This window comes from Bison bison, unplaced genomic scaffold (genome assembly GCF_000754665.1).
Source record: "Bison bison bison isolate TAMUID 2011002044 unplaced genomic scaffold, Bison_UMD1.0 scf7180017864181, whole genome shotgun sequence".
NCBI lineage: Eukaryota > Metazoa > Chordata > Mammalia > Artiodactyla > Bovidae > Bison > Bison bison.
In genome coordinates, this window is record NW_011494753.1 from 7,372,336 (window position 1) to 7,391,854 (window position 19,519).

Genomic DNA, 19,519 nt, shown 5'->3' on the forward strand with positions numbered 1-19,519 from the left:
GGAAAATGGAAGGACTCAGAACTGTGCAACAGATGAGGTTCTTTGTAAGAATTTTAGAACATGAAAGGGACTTAGAAATTTTTATATACACTGTAGGCTATTCTCACCAGCAAACATATATACACCAGTATAATAGATGAGTAAAACGCATGACACCATCTGCTTTGCTTTAATTGTAACTGCAGTTAACATGTGCGTTGTTGCTCAGTCATTTTCTCTTTCTGGTCCTGAACTGCTTTGGAGTATTTTTAAGAAAAAGTGAAGAAGGAATAACTAGTCAGGCAGAGATTAAAGGCATAAGTGATGGCATCAATGAGACCTCTTAAATACTTCAAAAGTCTAAATCCTCCCTTGGATTTAACTATGGAAATTCTAAGGACATCTTTTATCCTTTTGCTCTTACATCATGTGCATTGTTTTTCAGAAATTAGTTGGCTCTATCTGAACATTCTATCTCCTGGGTAAGGCGACTAGAAGGAAGCTGACAGTAGACCCCGAATACTTTCTTACACCATTCAGAACTGAAGTGCACCCGGATTCAGAAAAAGAATAGTTATGATCATTTAAAATCCCAGGAAATGGCTGTGTGATAGAATTTGGCATTTACATTTTGAACTGCTTAATCACTCTTTTTTATAGACTAGCTGAAGGTTATTTTGTCTCTCTGGCATTTTCTTGTCTTAGCTGACTTCCTCTGTCATCCAAGGCTCAGTTTCAAGGGTGAAATACATTATGATAATCACAGTCAACCAAAAGCAACCCAATTCCAAACTCTATAACTTCATGCTTTTCCCATCAATTTCACTTCAGTTAAAAGGCCAGTTAAAGGAAGAATGTGTGAATAAATCTGAGTTTACAAGTTCTACTGCCACTATTATCTCACACAATAAGGCTTTTTAGTCAATTCACCACTGTCAGACTATATTATATACTATAAAGATGGCATGTACATAACTATCTTCAGAAATTAAATGACACCACTTTAGAAAGATGAACTTTCTGAAGTAAAGATTCCACATGCTTTACCTAAATAAATTATTGTCCATATTCCTTCATGAATAGTTCCATTACTTCCTGTTTCTTCAATTACTTCTCTCCCTAGGCCAATGAAGAAAAACAATAAAAATATATATATAAACTATTTTAAAGTATTAAACCACTACTAACCTTCAGGCATTTTTCAACAAGACCTTGAGGATGGAAACCACGACTATAAGCCAAGCCCAGTCCCAGGTCCGAAGCTTACAGTACCTGACACTGAGCACATCACAGCTTATTTGGGCCTTGGCTTCTTTGTGTGCAGTATGAGGGGACTGGACACAATGACTGGGAAATTTTCCTAAACATCAATAATCTAAAATTTTTAACTTCTATTGCTGGTATTTTTACAAAGAATGCGGGGTCCTTTTGAAAACATTACTGGAATAAATGATCTACAGAATCACAGTAAACCACAAAGTAAGAGTAGTATAAGCAATTGATAGATATAAACATTTGGATTAATAAAATGTAAGAATCTTAACAAAAGCTCTCCTTTAGATTTGGTACTAACCAGGTTTCCTTTGTCTTGGCTCAAAAACAACAATCTTTCTGTAAAACCTCTCTTGCCTGGAATAGAGGTGCAGACACAGAAACAGACTTGTAGACACAGTGAGGGGAGGAGAAGGTAGCATGAATTTAGAGAGTAGCAACTAACATATATACACTACCATGTGTAAAATAGATAGCTAGTGGGAAAATGAAAGCAAAAGTCAGACTCTTTCCGACCCCATGGACTATAGCCTGCCATCCATGGAATTCTCCAGGCAAGAATACTTTTCTCCAGGGGACCTTCCCAACCCAGGGACCAAACCCAGGTCTTGTTTACTGTATGAACCACCAGGGAAGCCTAAGTATATTGAAGTGGGCAACCTAGCCCATCCCATCTCCATAGGATCTTCCTGACCCAGGAAAAGAACCGGGATCTCCTGCATTGCAGGGGATTCTTTACCAGCTGAGCTACCAGGGAGGCCAGACAGTGGGAAGCTGCTGTATAACACAGGGAGCTTAGCACAGTGCTCTGTGACAATCTAGAGGTGTGGGATGGAAGGGGTGGGAGGGAGGTTCGAGAGGGAGGGGATATATGTATACTTATAGCTGATTGATACTGTTGCACAGCAGAAACTAATACAACACTGTAAAGCGATTATCTTCCAGTTTAAAAAAAATTCATCGCCACAGAGCAGGAGCTGGGGGAGGGGAGGGGAGGAGGCAGAACTCTGTACATAATGTCAGGATTTGTCCTGTTCTTAACATGGTCAGGGCTCATACAAGATCCTGGGCCCACAGTCTGTAGCTCAAAAGTCCACTGAATACATGTGAAAATATAAAAGCTATCTGATCTAATTAATATTACATGTAGATTCCAAATCTACTCAAACCAAGAATCAGATAATTTGTTAAATCTGAATTATGACTAAATCCTTTTTTCCTTTGAAGCAAACCAAGTACCAGGTTTTGGATCCCAATTGTGTTGGTTAAGTCAAATTGCATTCTATTAGCCCATGAGTATATTTCTGTAAGTATAGCTATGTTGAAATAAAGTGTTAAAAAGCAAAAGAAAAAAAAGTTCATTGTAACCCATGTGGGGAAATAAATTTACTCCTACTCTGCTGGTGGGAATATAAGTAGACCAAAAAACAAACAAACAAAACTTTGCTGCTTGAGGAGGTCTTCTACTAATTACCTCTCCAGGTTCTCACTGCACACAATTTCCTGTCTATCAAGGCATTTTAACAAAACTAGGAGCTCCTTCCTCAAGATGGACACTTTGGAGGGGTCCAGCAAACAGTCACAAAACACAGAAGAAAAGAACCTTGCTCTCTTTGATTCCACTTTGAAATTTTGTGTATATAAGGGTGAACTATTTATCCATTTCTAAACTCTGAGGGGGGAAGACTGAGTCTTCTTACTTGGTTACAGCTCTGATAATACTTTAGCAAGTGTTAGGAAAATAGTAGCTGCTTAATAAATGTTGAATATGGAACAATAAAAAGTTAAAAGTTTAAGAATTAACACTGCACAGCTTTTAACTTCTTGGGTATACTATTGGGTATTTAGAAGAATTAAAGTTAAAAAGTAACTATTTTAATATAAGCTTTCATCTTAAAAACAGTTTGAAGTAATGGAGAGTACAGGTATAATCAGACACACCTGTGTGATAATGTCTTTGCACTTCCATGTCCTCATTCTAAAATTGGAACCAACCTAGTTTACAAGATTGGTGTAAAGATTAAAGATAATATATACAAACTATCCATTAGCCCAAGCCCCACAGTAGGTGTTCAACAAATACATGGCAATATTATGTGACTTAATCCTCAACATAATTTCAGGCTTTGGAGATAAAACCTTTTTCTTCCTGCTTCATTTTCAACATATCCCTCATTTGTATTTAAATCCCTTCTTAAAAATTTCAAGTTTGTATGCTTTTATCAAATATTAGCTTCATTACAAAGTTCTATTAAGAGAAATACCTTTACTACTTTAATAGTAGAGAAGAAAATCAGTTTTGATATTTCACTGCTTTTCTGAGGTCCTAAAACAGTAATAATATTTATGACACTGAAGTTTACGAAGCAGTAAATAGCTTTTGTGGCTGATTAAGCATCTCTGTTTCACTTCACATACCCTGGTACCATAGACATTACCCCTTAATTAAATGCCTGTTTATGTTACACAAGGACCTTTTCTGATCATATACAACTCAACAAATATTAGAATGAGAGAGAAGAAAAAAAAAAGCTGAATTACTGGAAGAGATGCTATTAACACTAAAACTTCTGCTTAAAGTCCAGTCAATGAGATGATATCATATAAAAGTTTTACTGTTTAAAAATCAAAACCAAAAAATCATCCAAAAAAAAACTATACTTAAGAAAGATATCAATTCGGTTTGAAATGTCTGAGATTAGGGATACAAGTAAAAACACAAACATCATGTAAGAGGAGGAGAATGTTTCTTTCTTTTGCTAGAAATAAAATAATTAGCTATAAAGTCATTTTATAATTTTCATTGGATATTAATATTTTAGCACTTGAGTGGCAAAAGACCAGAAAGGTGCAAGTTTGTGTCATTACCAAGGTGAATGTGTATTCTCTCATCTGTGGGGAGTTTTATCCTAGAGTAAGATAAAGGAAAAGTTAAAGAGAAATCCCTGACAAATTATCCTCAGGGCTGTACAGTTCACAGGAAGTTCAGCTGCTACCCTACTTTTGATGCTCCTAATTCAGGCAGCAACTGGTAAATCCGTATCTCTGCACAGACAGGAGGAATGACATGTTAAGGCACAAATTATAATTCATGATAGAAAGGGAGTTTTTCAGCAAGGGAAACAAATAAACAAACAACTCCCTCCTACACACACCTTTTCAGTTCTAGAAAAACAACAGTCTACATGCCTGGTGTGGCTAAATGTTGGATACACTGTATTTATGAAACTGAGCAACTGGTCACAGATTGAAAATGACAATGATATGCAAATATAATGGTATAATATAGCTAAAGAAGTGATCATACATCAGACAAATCATCACCTATACCAGTTTCTATCACTCAAATGTTCTCTGTCTCCACTCCCCATTTAATCCACCAAAAGAAGTTTGGATAAAGTGTTTTTTCTGATCTGTAAGCTGAACACCAAACTGTATTTAGTAGGTTTTCTCAACTCATTTACATTTGTGTATATTTTGCATTTGCCATAAATACCATCAATGTGTTTTATTTGCAATCACCTTTATTATTTACACTAATGGGAAGTTGAAAATTAGTCACTCAGTTGTGTCTGATTCTTTGCAACCCCGTGGACTGTAGCCCGCTAGGCTCCTCTGTCCATGGGATTCTCCAGGCAAGAATAATGGAGTGGGTAGCCAGTTCCTTCTCCAAATGGGAAGTAGATAGAGTAGTAAATAGTCTAAAACACTCAAAAATAAAAATTTTATAAATTCAAATAAGATGATAAAAGAATTTTAAAGCCATGATACAAGAGGAACTGGGGCTATTCTTCCTGGAGAAAAACTACTTACAGAGGACATGATGGCTGTCTTCAGACACATGAGTTGTCACACCACAAACACTGCTAAGAAGTAAAGCTGGTGGATGGTCACTGAGGCAGGTTTCAGTTCACTGTATAAAAGACAATCTCTTGTATATGGGTAGGAAAGAACACTCAGAAACCAAATGACATTGAATAGAGAGGTGGTTGGTCTAAAACTAAATGACCCCTAAAGCCTCTTTCAACTCTCGAGTCCATGATTTTGCAATGTATGTTTAAATCATGATCAAATCTGAATGTCTGACAGCAGTTCACGAAATCACACAAAGTTATAACTGTACTGGGGGTCACCGTAGTGAGAAACAGAATGCAGGCTGAGTCATTCCGTGTAACGTCTCTAGCTTGTTCACAGCACCCATTTAAGTAGAGCTTGTATTACTCTGAACCAAGCAAACAACTGCTAACTTTCTTTACGAGTTTCTTACCAAAACACGAAAAACAGAATAAACCAAAAGTAAAAAACTGGAGAGAAAAAATGGGTCAGGCTGTAAAAGAGCTGCAAAAGAACCTCGAGTTCCGACAAGAGCCATATTTAAGGAATTGATCATGAAGTCCAGACACAACACAAGGGAAATGAGTAGTCTGTACAGAAGGAATGAAGGTTTCTAGAAGGGTGGATGCAGAATAAAGAAAGGAACTATAATCATTGTTGAAAATTAAATGCAACTATATGCTCCCCACCTTGCTCAATTCTACAAGTTTGTGCAAAAGGCAGAGTAAGTGAAACACATAAAAAAGGAATCTGACACAGAGCTGGGTGGAGATATCCTGAGAAAGTACCAAGATTGGAAGGCTGAGATCTAAGTGACAAATGTTTCAGATAAGAGAATGACATGTGTGACCCTAAGATGAAAGGGAGCAAAGTGTATTTAAAGAATGAAAACAAGTGAGGCTAGAGAAGTAGGTTTGCAGAAACCGGTCTACATAGTACATTACAGGAGACATTAGGGCTTACTTCATAGCCTAGATCATTAGGAAATCAGGGAAGGAGTTTTAAGCACATGGCTATAATGATCAGATATGGAGTCTGAAAAAATCACTGGATACTGGGCAAAGAATGTTATTTTACAAATTACCGAAGTTGATCTGAGAGAACACTGAAATAGGTTATGATGATGGTAGTCTAGAACAAACAAAGTGGTGGTAATGGTGATGGAAAGTAGATGAATTCAAGAGGTATTTCAAGTATAACAGCCAGTAATGTGATAACAGAGGATGAGTACAGGGATTTTTGAGAGGGATGAGGGAGAATTAGAGAAGGTCTTCTAAAACATCAGCTCTGAGTCTTAAAGAACTAAAGGCATTAAAGAAAGAAAGTGAAAGTGAAGTCACTCAGTCGTGTCCGACTCTTTGCGACCCCGCAGACTGACTACAGCCTACCAGGCTCCTCAGTCCATGGGATTTTCCAGGCAAGAATACTGGAGTGGGTTGCCATTTCCTTCTCCAGGAGATCTTCCCGACACAGGGACTGAACTGGGGTCTGCATTAAAGATAATGAGAATTCCCGCTTGAACTAATGTTCTGAGATAAAGACAAATAAAACTAAAGACAGAACTAGTCACACGTGTAGGATGAAGTCAGTGGGTGGTGTGTCCTTTGTGTTTGGGTCACTGCCGTAAGATGAAAATGGACAGCCAGGCAAAGTCAGATCCCAAAGGGCTTTCAAGGGGAAAAAAAAATTTGAAATTTAACCTAGAGACTGTACAAATGATTTTACTGAAGACAGAAACAAGACTTTATATGCCTTTTGGAAAGACTCCTTTGCCAGTGGTATGGGGAGAAATTGTTACTGAACCCAAGTCCATGTGTCCAATGCACAGTGAAGCCAAACAAAACCAAAACATCAGAGTTTGGAGCAGAGAAGAGTTTACTGCAGAGCCACGAGTGGCTCTTGCCTTAAAAAACTCCGGAACTTCCTGAAAGTGGTCCACAATGCCCTTTTATAGGCAAGGTGAGGGAGGGGTGTGGTTAGTTGTTGCAAACTTCTGGTATCAGAGCCTTTGTTCTTGAGGTCAGGTCTTTAGGTTCCTGTTAAGCTCCACCCAAACAAATGCTGCTTTCTGTTCTGACAAGAAAGGGCAAGGTAGAAAACACCAATCAGGTTAATTCTCAACTTACAACAATTACCCTTCTTTGTGAATATTCCCAACCACAGAGGTGGACCTGAAGTAATGACATGCAATGTCCTTGCAACTTACATCTGACTTCTGGCCACCTCTTAGGGGTAGACAACTGATTTAAGCTATACCAATTTTTGAAACGTGAATGGAAAGAGTGAAGCTGGTTGAAGCTGTTACCTCAATGGCAGTGTCCATATGGCAGTTGCTGAGGCCTCCATGGAACTGCCTGTGACCCATGGAGACTATTGCTGCCATTAAGTCACACAGGTGAGGGTAGGGGAGAGGTTTATTGATGTTCCAAGGCCTGGGCCCAGCCAGTGGGCAGCCTCGGTGCCCACAGAGCCCTCAGCCTGTCCTGGACACCCAGTTCACTCACCAGCCCTGAGGAGAAGGCTGAGATCCGGCTCTTACCACATTCTACTGGGAGGATCACCCGGATCCTGGCTGTTAGAACAGGACATCTAGCCACCCCACTAAGGGTCTCATGGTAATGGTCAAACAAGGGATGCAGCCTGCCCTGCCCCGTTACAACCTGGGAGGGCACTGCAGGGACCTGGACTGCAGCCAGGCTGAGGTCTGCACTGTCCACTAGCATATGTCTCGCGTGTGGGTGGATGGAGGCCAGCATCTCTGGTCCCAGAATGGGGCACTGAATGTTCCCTGTACTAGGGTGAAGGAGCCATAGGTGTGTGTGTGTGTGTGTGTGTGTGTGTGTGTATGTGAAATCCTGGATTCTAGTGGGGCAGCCCTAGCTGGCCCACCTGTTCAAATGGGCATGCAGCCAACCCTCACGGATGGCTTGGTAAAAACTGGCAGGCCAAAAGTGCAGGGAGCTTCATTACCACCTACAGGGCCATTTCCTCTACTCTCTGACATCAGGAGGACAAATGCTGGTGCTTCTTGGCCTCCCTCTCCCTCTCAGTGGTACCCCCATAGCAGCTCTCCCGCCTCTAACCGGACAAAGCTCACCCACTGGGCCACGTCCACCCCTACTGCAAAGTGAACCGGGGACACGGCAGCTAGGTATGACGGGTCATAATAACCTGTGTGACAGAAATGTATGAGGTTCAGAACTAACAGAGGAGCAAAGGAATTTAAAAAATGGGACAAAAAGTATTTAAAAGGTAAGAAAACAGCCTGTGGTTACCAAATGGGTATGGAGAGTTAGAGAAAAGAAAGAGACTAGGACTATCCTTGTTTCTGTCTTGGAACTAGGTAAACTGTGAAACCATTTGCAGATACAAGGAACAGAATTAAGATAAAACAAAGGTCCATCTAGTCAAGGCTATGGTTTTTCCAGTGGTCATGTATAGACGTGAGAGTTGGACTGTGAAGAAAGCTGAGTGCCGAAGAATTGATGTTTTGAACTGTGGTGTTGAAGAAGACTCTTGAGAGTCCCTTGGACTGCAAGAAGATCCAACCAGTCCATTCTAAAGGAGATCAGTCCTGGGTGTTCTTTGGAAGAACTGATGCTGAAGCTGAAACTCTAGTACTTTGGCCACCTCATGCGAAGAGTTGACTCATTGGAAAAGACTCTGATGCTGGGAGGGATTGGGGGCAGGAGGAGAAGGGGACGACAGAGGATGAGATGGCTGGATGGCATCACCGACTCGATGGACGTGAGTCTGAGTGAACTCCGGGAGATGGTGATAGACAGGGAGGTTGGGTGTGCTGCGATTCATGGAGTTGCAAAGAGTCGGATATGACTGAGCGACTGATCTGAACTGAAAGTGACAATGAGTAACTGTGACCAAGTAAATAACAAATATTACTATATTCCATCTTTCATCATAGTTACTGGTATAATTATCCTATTCTACATACCATTATTAAACTTGGGTTCAGTGGGAACCAGGATAATGTCAACAAAACTCTTTTCTTTTCACCACATATATGGGGGCTTACATGTGGTAGGTCCTCAACAAATATGTTGAATAAATAATAATTTTGTCAACTAAGTTGATATGTGAATCGCCTAAGACTGTGTGCTTAGCTGTAGCAATTACAGGCAAACCAAATGACGATAGGGAAAACACACAGGAGTTTAATTTCTTTCAGGTAACAAGTAGTCTGGAGCTGGGCAGACCAGGGATAGTTCAACCCTAAGTCAGCCATGACATCATAGAACAAGGTTCCTTCTACTTATCTTACATTCCCTAGCATTTGTTTTCACGTTCATGCTCAACACCCAGGCACTGGTTCCATTTTCCTGACAGGAACACGGCTGAAGGGCCCAAAGATATCTCCCTTCAGGTTCTGAGCTTCAGTTTTGCAAACAAAGTCCTTCCCAGGATGTTTGTACTTACATCTCCCCTGTCCAGCGCTGTGTCACATGGCCAACCCTGGCTGAAAGATGTCTAAAGGAGAAGGAAGGGAGGGAGAAGGCAGTTGGAAATAGATATTTAATGAGCCAATCTAATTTGCCATGGTAGAATTCATACTTATTTTATCAAAGGTTTTATGGGCGAAAAAAAGAGATAAAGAGAAAACCAGAGTAGGGAAAAAAAATATTAAGAGAAAAGTAAGATAGCACCCCAAACCTGGTTTCTAACACCAGTCTCCAATAAAAGGAAGCATGCCTCCTTGGAAAAACGGCTGATTCTAATTCTGTGACAGAAAATACACAAGAATGCCTGAAACATCTTGCAGTGTCATAAAATAAGGAAGTGCCTAGAAAATAAACAAAACCGTGTTAATGGGGCTATGTCCAAGGGGCACACAAGAGGCAATTGAAAGCCAATTTAATGGTTCAAAGCTTGAACAATTTGGGCAATAAAATAAAGTACTATTAGATTAAAACCCAAAGCATAAAATATATCTCCATGAGTTCATACTCACTATTGAATATATAAACAAATGGAGGAGAAAAGATAAATCTTCTGTGCAGAAGAATTCCAAGTAATTTATGTAGATACTCTTCCCTCAAGGAAGTAAAGCATAACTCTGACTCTAAGTGTAGGCTGTGCACAGAGACTTCCTTGTAAAAAGCAGTACGTGGAAAGGAGAGGGGCAAAATAACTTTACTGCGGAGAAACCTGACAAACACTACTTCAGCCAGGTGATCAAGGGTAACATCAACAGGGTTGAATCACACTCATAGTATGTACTTTTGATACGATGTGACAAGAATGGCACTTTATCTCTGTTGGTCTCCTCCCAAAAACCTATACTGCAGTAAGATCATGAGAAAAACCTCAGATTAATCCCAACTGAGGGACATTCTACAAAATACCAGTATACCTCAGAACTGTCAAGAACATCGAAAATGAAGTCTGAGAAACTGTCTGCAGCCGATAGTCTAAAGAGAAGTGAAAACTAAACATACTGTGGCACCCTGGATGGGCTCCTGCAACAGAAAAAGTATATTAGGTAAAAATTAAGAAAACCTGACTGAACACTGGGTAGGGAAAAATAATGTATCAATACTGGTTTATTAACTGGAACGAATGTCCCATACTATTGTAAGGTGTTAATAGGGGAAAGTGTGTTTGTGTGTGCGTGTGTGTGCATGTGTGTGTTTTGGTGGTGGAGGGTAGGGTACATGGGAACTCTATGCCATTTTCTCAATTTTTCAGTAAAGCTAATGCTTCTCTTAAAAATTTTCTGTTAAAAAAAATGGTACCTGTAATACCACCACAGTATTAACACTTTGAGATATATTTTACCAGTTTTGTTTTCCTCTATGAACATGCGTATTCACACATCCAATAGTTTTATGGCTTTTCTTTTTATTTTAATTAAATGATAAATACACTAATGTCTACTCATACTCCTTCATTAGTCATGTCCTTATCATACATAGCCATCCTTAGATCTTAGCTCAAAAGTTATATTATCTGAGAGATCCTCCTTGGTTCCCAGACCTGGTTAAGTCCCTCTGACAGGCATGGACTTGGCTTTCCATACTGCTTTTTCCTAGTGCATATTACATTCCTAATCAAGTAATCAATTGAGAAATTAATCATTATTAATGTCTGTCTTCCCTCTAAAATGTGAGTTTCATGTATTATTCATCACAATTGCCCCAGCATGGCGCCTTGGGCACAGCAGGCATTCAGTGAAGAGTGACTAAATAAGTGAAAGAACAGTGCGTGTACACAGCAAAGGAACTACTAAAACCGTGTGACAGATACGGAAAATGTTCAAGATACCTTAGTAAAAAAGAAAGATGCACAGCAATGTGCACGGGAAACTTTTATTTTTAATAGTAATAACTAAAGCTTACTTGATGCACATAAAAAATAGACAACTTTGGGTGAGAAATTTAAGTATATTTTCAATTTCTAACGTATGTAACTGTCATCCTTCAATTTTATATTTTTTGAGTTCTACATCTCATTTCATCCACATAATCACCCACTCAGGTAGAGAGCCCCTAGCCACAGAAGAAGTGGCAGTAAAAGGTTAAATATGAACATGTGGTACTAGGGCTGGTTAAACACTGTCAGAGGAATGGTGTCTCCTGACAGTCGTGCACTCCTTACTACCCCTAACAGTTTAACAATAAATAGTGAAAGCTGAAATTTCACGTGTATGATGTAACAGATTTTATTTTCTTGAGCTCCAATATCACTGCATACAGTGACTACAGCCATGAAATTAAAAGGCTCTTGCTCCTTGGAAAGAAAGCTATGACAAACCTAGATGGCCTATTAAAAAGCAGAGACATCATTTGGCCAACAAAGGTCTGGTAAGTCAGAGCTATGGTTTTTCCAGTTGTCATGTATGCATGTAAGAGTTGGACCATAAAGAAGACTGAGTGCCAAAGAACTGATGCTTTCTAATGGTGGTGCTGGAAAAGACTCTTGAGAGTCCCCTGGACTTCAAGATCAAACCAGTCAATACTAAGGGAAATCAACCCTAAATATTCATTGGAAGGACTAATGCTGAAGCTGAAGCTGTAATATTTGGCACCTGATGCATAGAGCAGACTCTTTGGAAAAGATCCTGATGTTGGGAAAGACTGAAGGCAAAAGGAGAAGGGGGCAGCAGAGGACAAGACAGTTAGATAGTATCACCAACTCAATGGACATAAATTTGAGCAAACTCTGGGAGATACTGCAGTACAGGGGAGCCTGGCATGATGCAGTCCTTGGGGTCACAAAGAATCAGACATGACTTAGCAACTGAACAACAACAACTGTGCAACAACTGAATTTGAATTTAACAGCTACCTGTACATGTGCATGTGTATGTGTGTGTGTTAAGTTGTGTGTGTTAAGTTGCTTCAGTTGTGTTGGCTCTTTGTAACCCTATGGACTGTAGCCTGTGGGGCTCCTTTGTTCATGAGATTTCCATGGCAAGAATACTGGAGTAGGTTGCCATGTCCTCCTCCAGGGGATCTTCCCACCCCAGGAATTGAACCCACATCATTTTATGTCTCCTGTATTAGCAGATGGGCTTTTTTACCACTAGAGCCATTTGGGAAGCCTTAATAGCTCTACAAGTTTAAATTAATCACTTTTATAATATTTCAAACGTCATACATATAGACAAATATTTATTGTGGCCCTAAGAAGACATCAATAGTAATTTTAAAAACTGGGTTACCTAGTGAGGCATGTGACAACTTGGATATAACCTCAGGGGAATTAGGCTGGGTGAAAAAAGTCAGTCTCAAAGGTTATATACTATATGCCATTTACATAAAATTCTTGGAATGACAAAATTTCAGAGGGGGACAGCAGATTAGCACTGGCCCAGAACTAGGGATGGTGGGGAGGACTGGGTGTAGCTATAAAGTGGTAGTATGAGGGAGCTCTTTGTGCTTATGGAACAGTTCTATACTGGGGCTACAGTGGTAGTTAGACAAAGCTACACAAGACAAAATTGCACAGAACCGGATATACACATAGAGAAATGCGTGTAAAACTGATGAAATCTGAATAAAGTTTATGGATTGTATAGATATCAATTTCCTGGCTTTGCTATAGTACTATAGTTTTGTAGGAAGTTACCACTGGGGAACGGAGAAGGCAATGGCAACCCACTCCAGTACTGTTGCCTGGAAAATCCCATGGACGGAGGAGCCTGGTAGGCTGCAGTCCATGTGGTCGCTGAGTCGGACACGACGGAGCGACTTCACTTTCACTTTTCACTTTCATGCATTGGAGAAGGAAATGGCAACCCACTCCAGTGTTCTTGACTGGAGAATCCCAGGGACGGGGGAGCCTGGTGGGCTGCGGTCTATGGGGTTGCACAGAGTCAGACATGACTGAAGTGACTCAGCAGCAGCAGCAGCAGCAGCAGCAACCATTGGAGAAAATTAGGTGAAGAATACACAAGAACTCTGTACTACTTTGACAACTTGTGAATGCTTACCAATTTGAAATGAAAAGTTTTTAAAATGCCCCCCCCAAAAAAAGGTTGATAAATGATACAAACACACACACACACACACACACACAAAAACCCTCATAATTTGTCCTTGCCTGAAACCCTTTGTATCAGGTTTTTAGGAATATCCAATACACAGAGCAATAACTGGATTGGAAGAAATACGACACTGCAGAGCTGTGCAACAACAGAATGGGATCTCAAGCAGGCAGGGAGTTCCTCATTGGAGGTATTTCAACAAAGAGAGGATGATTTTCTAAGGGATATGGTAAGATATGGTAAGGGATATGGTAAGAATAACTCATATTAGTTTTTAAGTGGGGTTTCCCTGGTGGCTCAGATGGTAAAGAATCTGCTGCAGTGCAAAGACTAGGGTTTGAGTCCTGCGCTGGGAAGATTCCCTGGAAAAGGGAATGGCAACCCACTCTAGTATTCTCGCCTGGAGAATTCCATAGAGAAGCCTGGGGGTTATAGTCCATGGGGTCATAAACAGTTGGACATGACTGAGTGACAAATACACACACAAATATCTACTCTAAGCCACCATTTATAGATTTGACTAACATATGGGATAGCTAACACAAATCCTACTCCCTCTCTTCCCAACGTGTGATCATATCAGACATTATGAGATCCTACCACTCCTTTCCAAATGTCCCCTGGAAGCCTCCTAATTGTTAACCCTGCTTATTTAACTTATATGAAGAGTACATCATGTGAAACGCTGGGCTGGATGAAGCACAAGGTGGAATCAAGATTGCAGGGAGAAATATCAATAACCTCAAATATGCACATGATACCACCCTTATGGCAGAAAGTGAAGAAGAACTAAAGAGCCTTTTGATGAAAGCAAAAGAGGAGAGTCAAAAAGCTTAAAACTCAACATTCAAAAAACTAAGATCATGACATCCAGTTCCATCACTTCATGGCAAATAGATGGGGAAACAATGGAAACAGTGACAGACTTTTTTTCTTGGGCTCCAAAATCACTGCAGATGGTGACTGTAACCATGAAATTAAAAGATGTTTGCTACTTGGAAGAAAAGCTATGACTAATCTAGACAGCATATTAAAAAGCAGAGACATTACTTTGCCGACAAAGGTCCGTCTAATCAAAGCTATGGTTTTTCCAGTAGTCATGTATGGATGTGAGAGTTGGTCCATAAAGAAAGCTGAGTGCCGAAGAATTGATACTTTTGAACTGTGGTGCTGAAGAAGACTCTTGAGAGTTCCGTGGACTGCAAGGAGATCAAACCAGTTAATCCTAAAGGAAATCAGTCCTGAATATTCATTGGAAGGACTGATGGTGAAGCTGAAGCTCCAATACTTTGGCCACTTGATGTGAAGAACTGACCCACTGGAAAAGACCTTGATGCTGGGAAAGACTGAAGGCAGGAGAAGGGGATGACAGAGGATGAGACAATTGGATGGCATCACCGTCTCAATGGACATGAGTTTGAGTAAACTCTGGGAGCTGGTGATGGACAGGGAAGCCTGGGATGCTGCAGTCCATAGGGTCGCAAAGAGTTAGACATGACTGAGTGATGAAACTAAACTGACCACTTTTTTCCAAATGTCCCCTGCTGCTGCTGCTAAGTCGCTTCACTCGTGTCCAACTCTGTGCGACCCCATGGACTGCAGCCTACCAGGCTCCTCCGTCCATGGGATTTTCCAGGCAAGAGTACTGGAGTGGGTTGCCACTGCCTTCTCTGCCAAACGTCCCCTGGAAGCCTCCTAAATGTTAACTGATACTCTGGGTAGTCACTGTCAGTTAGTCAGAGCTGATACCTCCTAACAATGCAGTCCATATTCTATAAAATCTTCAATAATGGCAAAACTATAAATCTTAATTCAAAATAAAGCTTTGCCAAACCTTGTGCTAGACTGAGACTAACAGCCTAATACGTTCTAGAGAAGACTGTCTCCAGCTGCAACAGTAATCATAATCACTATGATAATGCTTTGAAATTTAATAGCCACTCTGATCTAATGACCTAATAGTAATGGTACTTTATCATTGCAAATAAATTAGTCTTACCTTTCAAACTCTTCTTAGAGAAAAGGTGAGAAATTATTCTTGGCCTATAACAGGTGAAATTTTAGCACACACAAAGTGAGCAATAGTTTGCCCCAAACACAGTTAACAACAAACAAAAAAAGTATACCCAAGTACCACTTGAGTATAAAGCTCAAGACTTTGAATCTTTTGAGCGTTCTAAAAACACTTCAATTTCAAAAGGAGTATAAAAAAGAAAATCTCAAATAGGAAAATTAAGTTTACACTTAGTAACTAAAACTATTATCTCTGACAATTGAAGAGTTAATATTAATAACTAACTTTGAAAGATTCTAAATTAAAGAAAGCAAAGGGAATCAAAACTGGCTGTCACTGCCAAATAGGAAATCTTTGATGAATACCTAGAATCTGGGAGCAGCTCATGATACTAAAGGAAAAGAATACTTCAGCTAATCAGTTCAGTTCAGTTGCTCAGTCATGTCCAACTCTTTGCGACCCCATGAATCGCAGCACACCAGGCCTCCCTGTCCATCACTAACTCCCGGAGTTCACCCAAACTCATGTGCATCGAGTCAGTGATGCTATCCAGCCATCTCATCCTCTGTCATCCCCTTCTCCTCCTGCCCCCAATCCCTCCCAGCATCAGGGTCTTTTCCAATGAGTCAACTCTTCGCATAAGGTGGCCAAAGTATTGGAGTTTCAGCCTCAGCATCAGTCCTTCCAACGAACAGACTTCAGCTAATAAACAGACCTACAGCACAGAGATAAAAGGTTCTTTGAAGAGTTTCATTGTTTCTTAAGATGTTTTAAAGAATAAGAAAAGGTAAAACCAAGTACTTCAGCTAGCTGAGAAATAAAATAAAAATATCAGATGTGTACCTCCTGTAGACCTCTGTTTTCTAATATGGTCCATCATTAAATCCTCTCAAATAGCTGTTCTACTCCACGCGACAATCTGTCCTAACATTCTGGGCCTGCTAACACCAAATTTACAGATGTACCCAATTAGAGCCAAGCAAACTGATTGTCATTTTTAGCAATATCACTAGAGATGGTGCTTTATTCTTTCTTTCTTCATTTTTCTTATTTGCAAAATAGGAAGTTGCTCCCAATAGAAAGCATCTTTAAAGGGTCAACTCCAAAGCAAGGCCAAAATATGAGGTTTTATTATGATAACCAAAATGCATCTTTGTAACAAAAATATTGTTGTGTTTTATGATATATTTTGATTTTTCTCTTGGTAATTGTCACTGACATTGCTGACATATGATATAAAAACAAGAAACAGCTTTAGAAAGATTCTCCAAGGTAAGAATGGTTGCCTCCTTCAGTCAGTAGTGACTCCTGATCTCTTGATCTTAGTCTCTCCTTATTCCCTACTGTCATTGCAACCAAGAGAAATCATTTGGTAATAAACTGATTTAATAAATCAGTTTTATTTAATAAATAAAAAATTTGGTAATAAACTGTCCACTCCTACCGTATTGTAATTATTTGTATATGTAACTTTCTCTTCCATTGTCCTCATTTATAATAAAACACTTTATCTCATACATTTTCTATTGATGCTTGCACATAGCAGGCCTTGGGGAAATGTTTACTAAACATTTAATAATCATGGCAAAACCTGCCACTGTTTACTAGAATTTTATTTTCCAGGTTTTTCTAGACTAAATAAAACAGAACAGCAACATCCAACAACTTGTGCTTTGCCGCTGCAGTTCATTATTTTTCACATCCAGGAGATGAGCTAGTTGAGTCTCTTATTTCTTTGTGTCAAAATTTAAGACTTCAGAGGCAGACAATGACCTCCTCGAGGGCAGGAATCACATCTTATTTATGTCTATACTCCTAGTACCTGGCTATGGCATATGAGCTCAATAAATGTTTGCTGAGTAAAGGCATTATTAAACTGATCCACAGTGCATTTTCCATACTGTCTAAAAATAATTTCTAATATTGTACCCATAATCCATGTAGAAGAATCTCAAAATATTTGTCCCATTAGAGTTTACAAGGCAATTTGGTGCAGAGCAGTGATATATTAAATTGAATTCAGTTCCTAAGTTCTATGTAGAGTAAAATCTAATATGAAAAAAAAAAAAAAGAGGAAAAAATACCCCATCTAGAATACATTCGGAAAACCCTTGCCTTAGTGCAACCTCAGCAAACAGGTGGAGCTGAGTTGTCACGCGCTTTTATATTGAGAGGATAAATGAGCAGTGACAGGGCCACAGAAAAGCCAGAAGCAGTTAAACTCCTTGTAAACTCTACATTCTCTGGGCTAATTAAAGTTCTCAAGCAGAGATCCCACCTTTCTATTTTGGAAGTGATTTTAAAAATATGTTCGTGAGGTCTTTAGATCTATTTTCCTTCAACAATATACAGATGAAATTTTCTTGGCTTATAAGTTAAAGATGATTTTTCTAACTGGGATCTGGAAATCCAACTGCATCTTTCTCACTGCTTTTTAAAAATCTCTCTCCCTTTTAGTGACCAAGATTCTTTGATATGAATATAATCAACATAAATGTTAAGTTACTTAAGCTGAAGTCATTATGAAGAATGGATTAAGATTTAAAAATAGGTACAAATAGAAGATAATAGTATAAATAGGACAGAGAACTGGAGATAACTGTAATTTTTCCAAAATAAACTATAACCATAGACTGCATCTAACTTCTACAGTTTAGAAATCTAATACTATACAGTTAGAAATTTGTCTATTAAATGTTCTAAATGTTAAAAGAAATATGATCTCAAAATATTCTCCACAGACTATAAGAGTTAAAATCTCCCCATTTGCTAAGCCATTTCAGTCGTCTACCTAAGCATCCTTCTCCTGTTTCCCTGCCTTACTCCCACCCAGATTCATCTTTCGATTTTAGAGACTGATATAATGAACTTCATCATTAGTGGCCTATTAACTTTGATAAAAGGACTCTAAAATATTGATAACAAACACTTTCAACTATTCTCTTGTGATAAAAACTACAATATTCTGGGTCTTACTTTTGGTCTTAACAATCTTTCAAACAGATGAGTAAACACAGAACTTTTAAATTAAGAGAAATAAAAGGAAGGACACAAAGTATTTCCAATAAAAACATAAATGCCAGAACCATTTTGAAACAAAGTTATACTCACTTCATTAGAATGAAAATTAATCTACATTTGTTCCTGCTATAAATGAAACACAGGGCTAGAAAGCTTTGTTTTGAGACTCCTTCTCTCTTTATTTCAATTTGTATTTTCCATCTGATGACAGCATTGTCTGAAAACAGGGAATTTCCCTCATCATAGAAATTTCCTGGTGGCACTCTAGAAGGAAAAAAATCATTCTTGGCTCCCAATCCAATTGCCTAGTAATGGTAGAAAGACAACTCTCTAAGACAGTAAGATGGCTCTGGAACTGATCTCATTTACCCCAAAATATAGAATCATTCACAGTCTATATTCTTGATATTATTCTGTTTAGGAAGTAGCTTGTCATTTGGGATGTACTTAAAAAATTATCAGTGACAAATGAGTTCTTGATAGAGGTAGACAGAAGATAAACTACTTTATGTACACTATATTTTAAAAATTCTCAGAAAATTTTTAGTAAGCAAAATAATCCCAGTGGGTGCTATGATTCTTTACCTCAAGTAAACGTATTTAACAACAAACTACATCCAAGAATGTTTTTTACAATAATAATGATATTCAACTATCACTTAAAGTAAACTTTCAAAACATGCAACAAAAATCCAAATACTTCTGATAGGGCTCACTGTTTTCCACAGAAATTATTAATATCATTAAGGCCAAAAATAAGCAACCAAATTTTAGAAATAAGAACCAAAGATTTTCTACTAAAATGTATTCCCAAATGATTATCAACACAATGGTGAATAGCTTAATGATTTTTTAATAACTATAAAATCAAGTATTTGGATGTTAAACTATTCCCT

The 19,519-nt window shown here is 38.9% G+C and overlaps 1 protein-coding gene across 7 annotated transcripts in view; it reads right to left on the reverse strand.

Annotated features, from left to right (window-relative positions):
• Positions 1 to 19,519, reverse strand: part of PEAK1 (pseudopodium-enriched atypical kinase 1) — a 288,921-nt gene that overhangs the window by 197,635 nt on the left and 71,767 nt on the right. For 2 of the 7 annotated variants that reach the window (XM_010843308.1, XM_010843306.1), the window contains one exon: positions 9,520 to 9,570. The exons of 4 other annotated variants lie outside the window; for them this stretch is intronic. The gene's annotated coding sequence lies outside the window, so the exon portion shown is untranslated. Of the gene's footprint in view, positions 1 to 1,026; positions 1,099 to 5,064; positions 6,442 to 9,519; positions 9,571 to 19,519 lie in introns of those variants that run through there. One more of the 7 variants, XM_010843309.1, reaches the window with a different exon arrangement.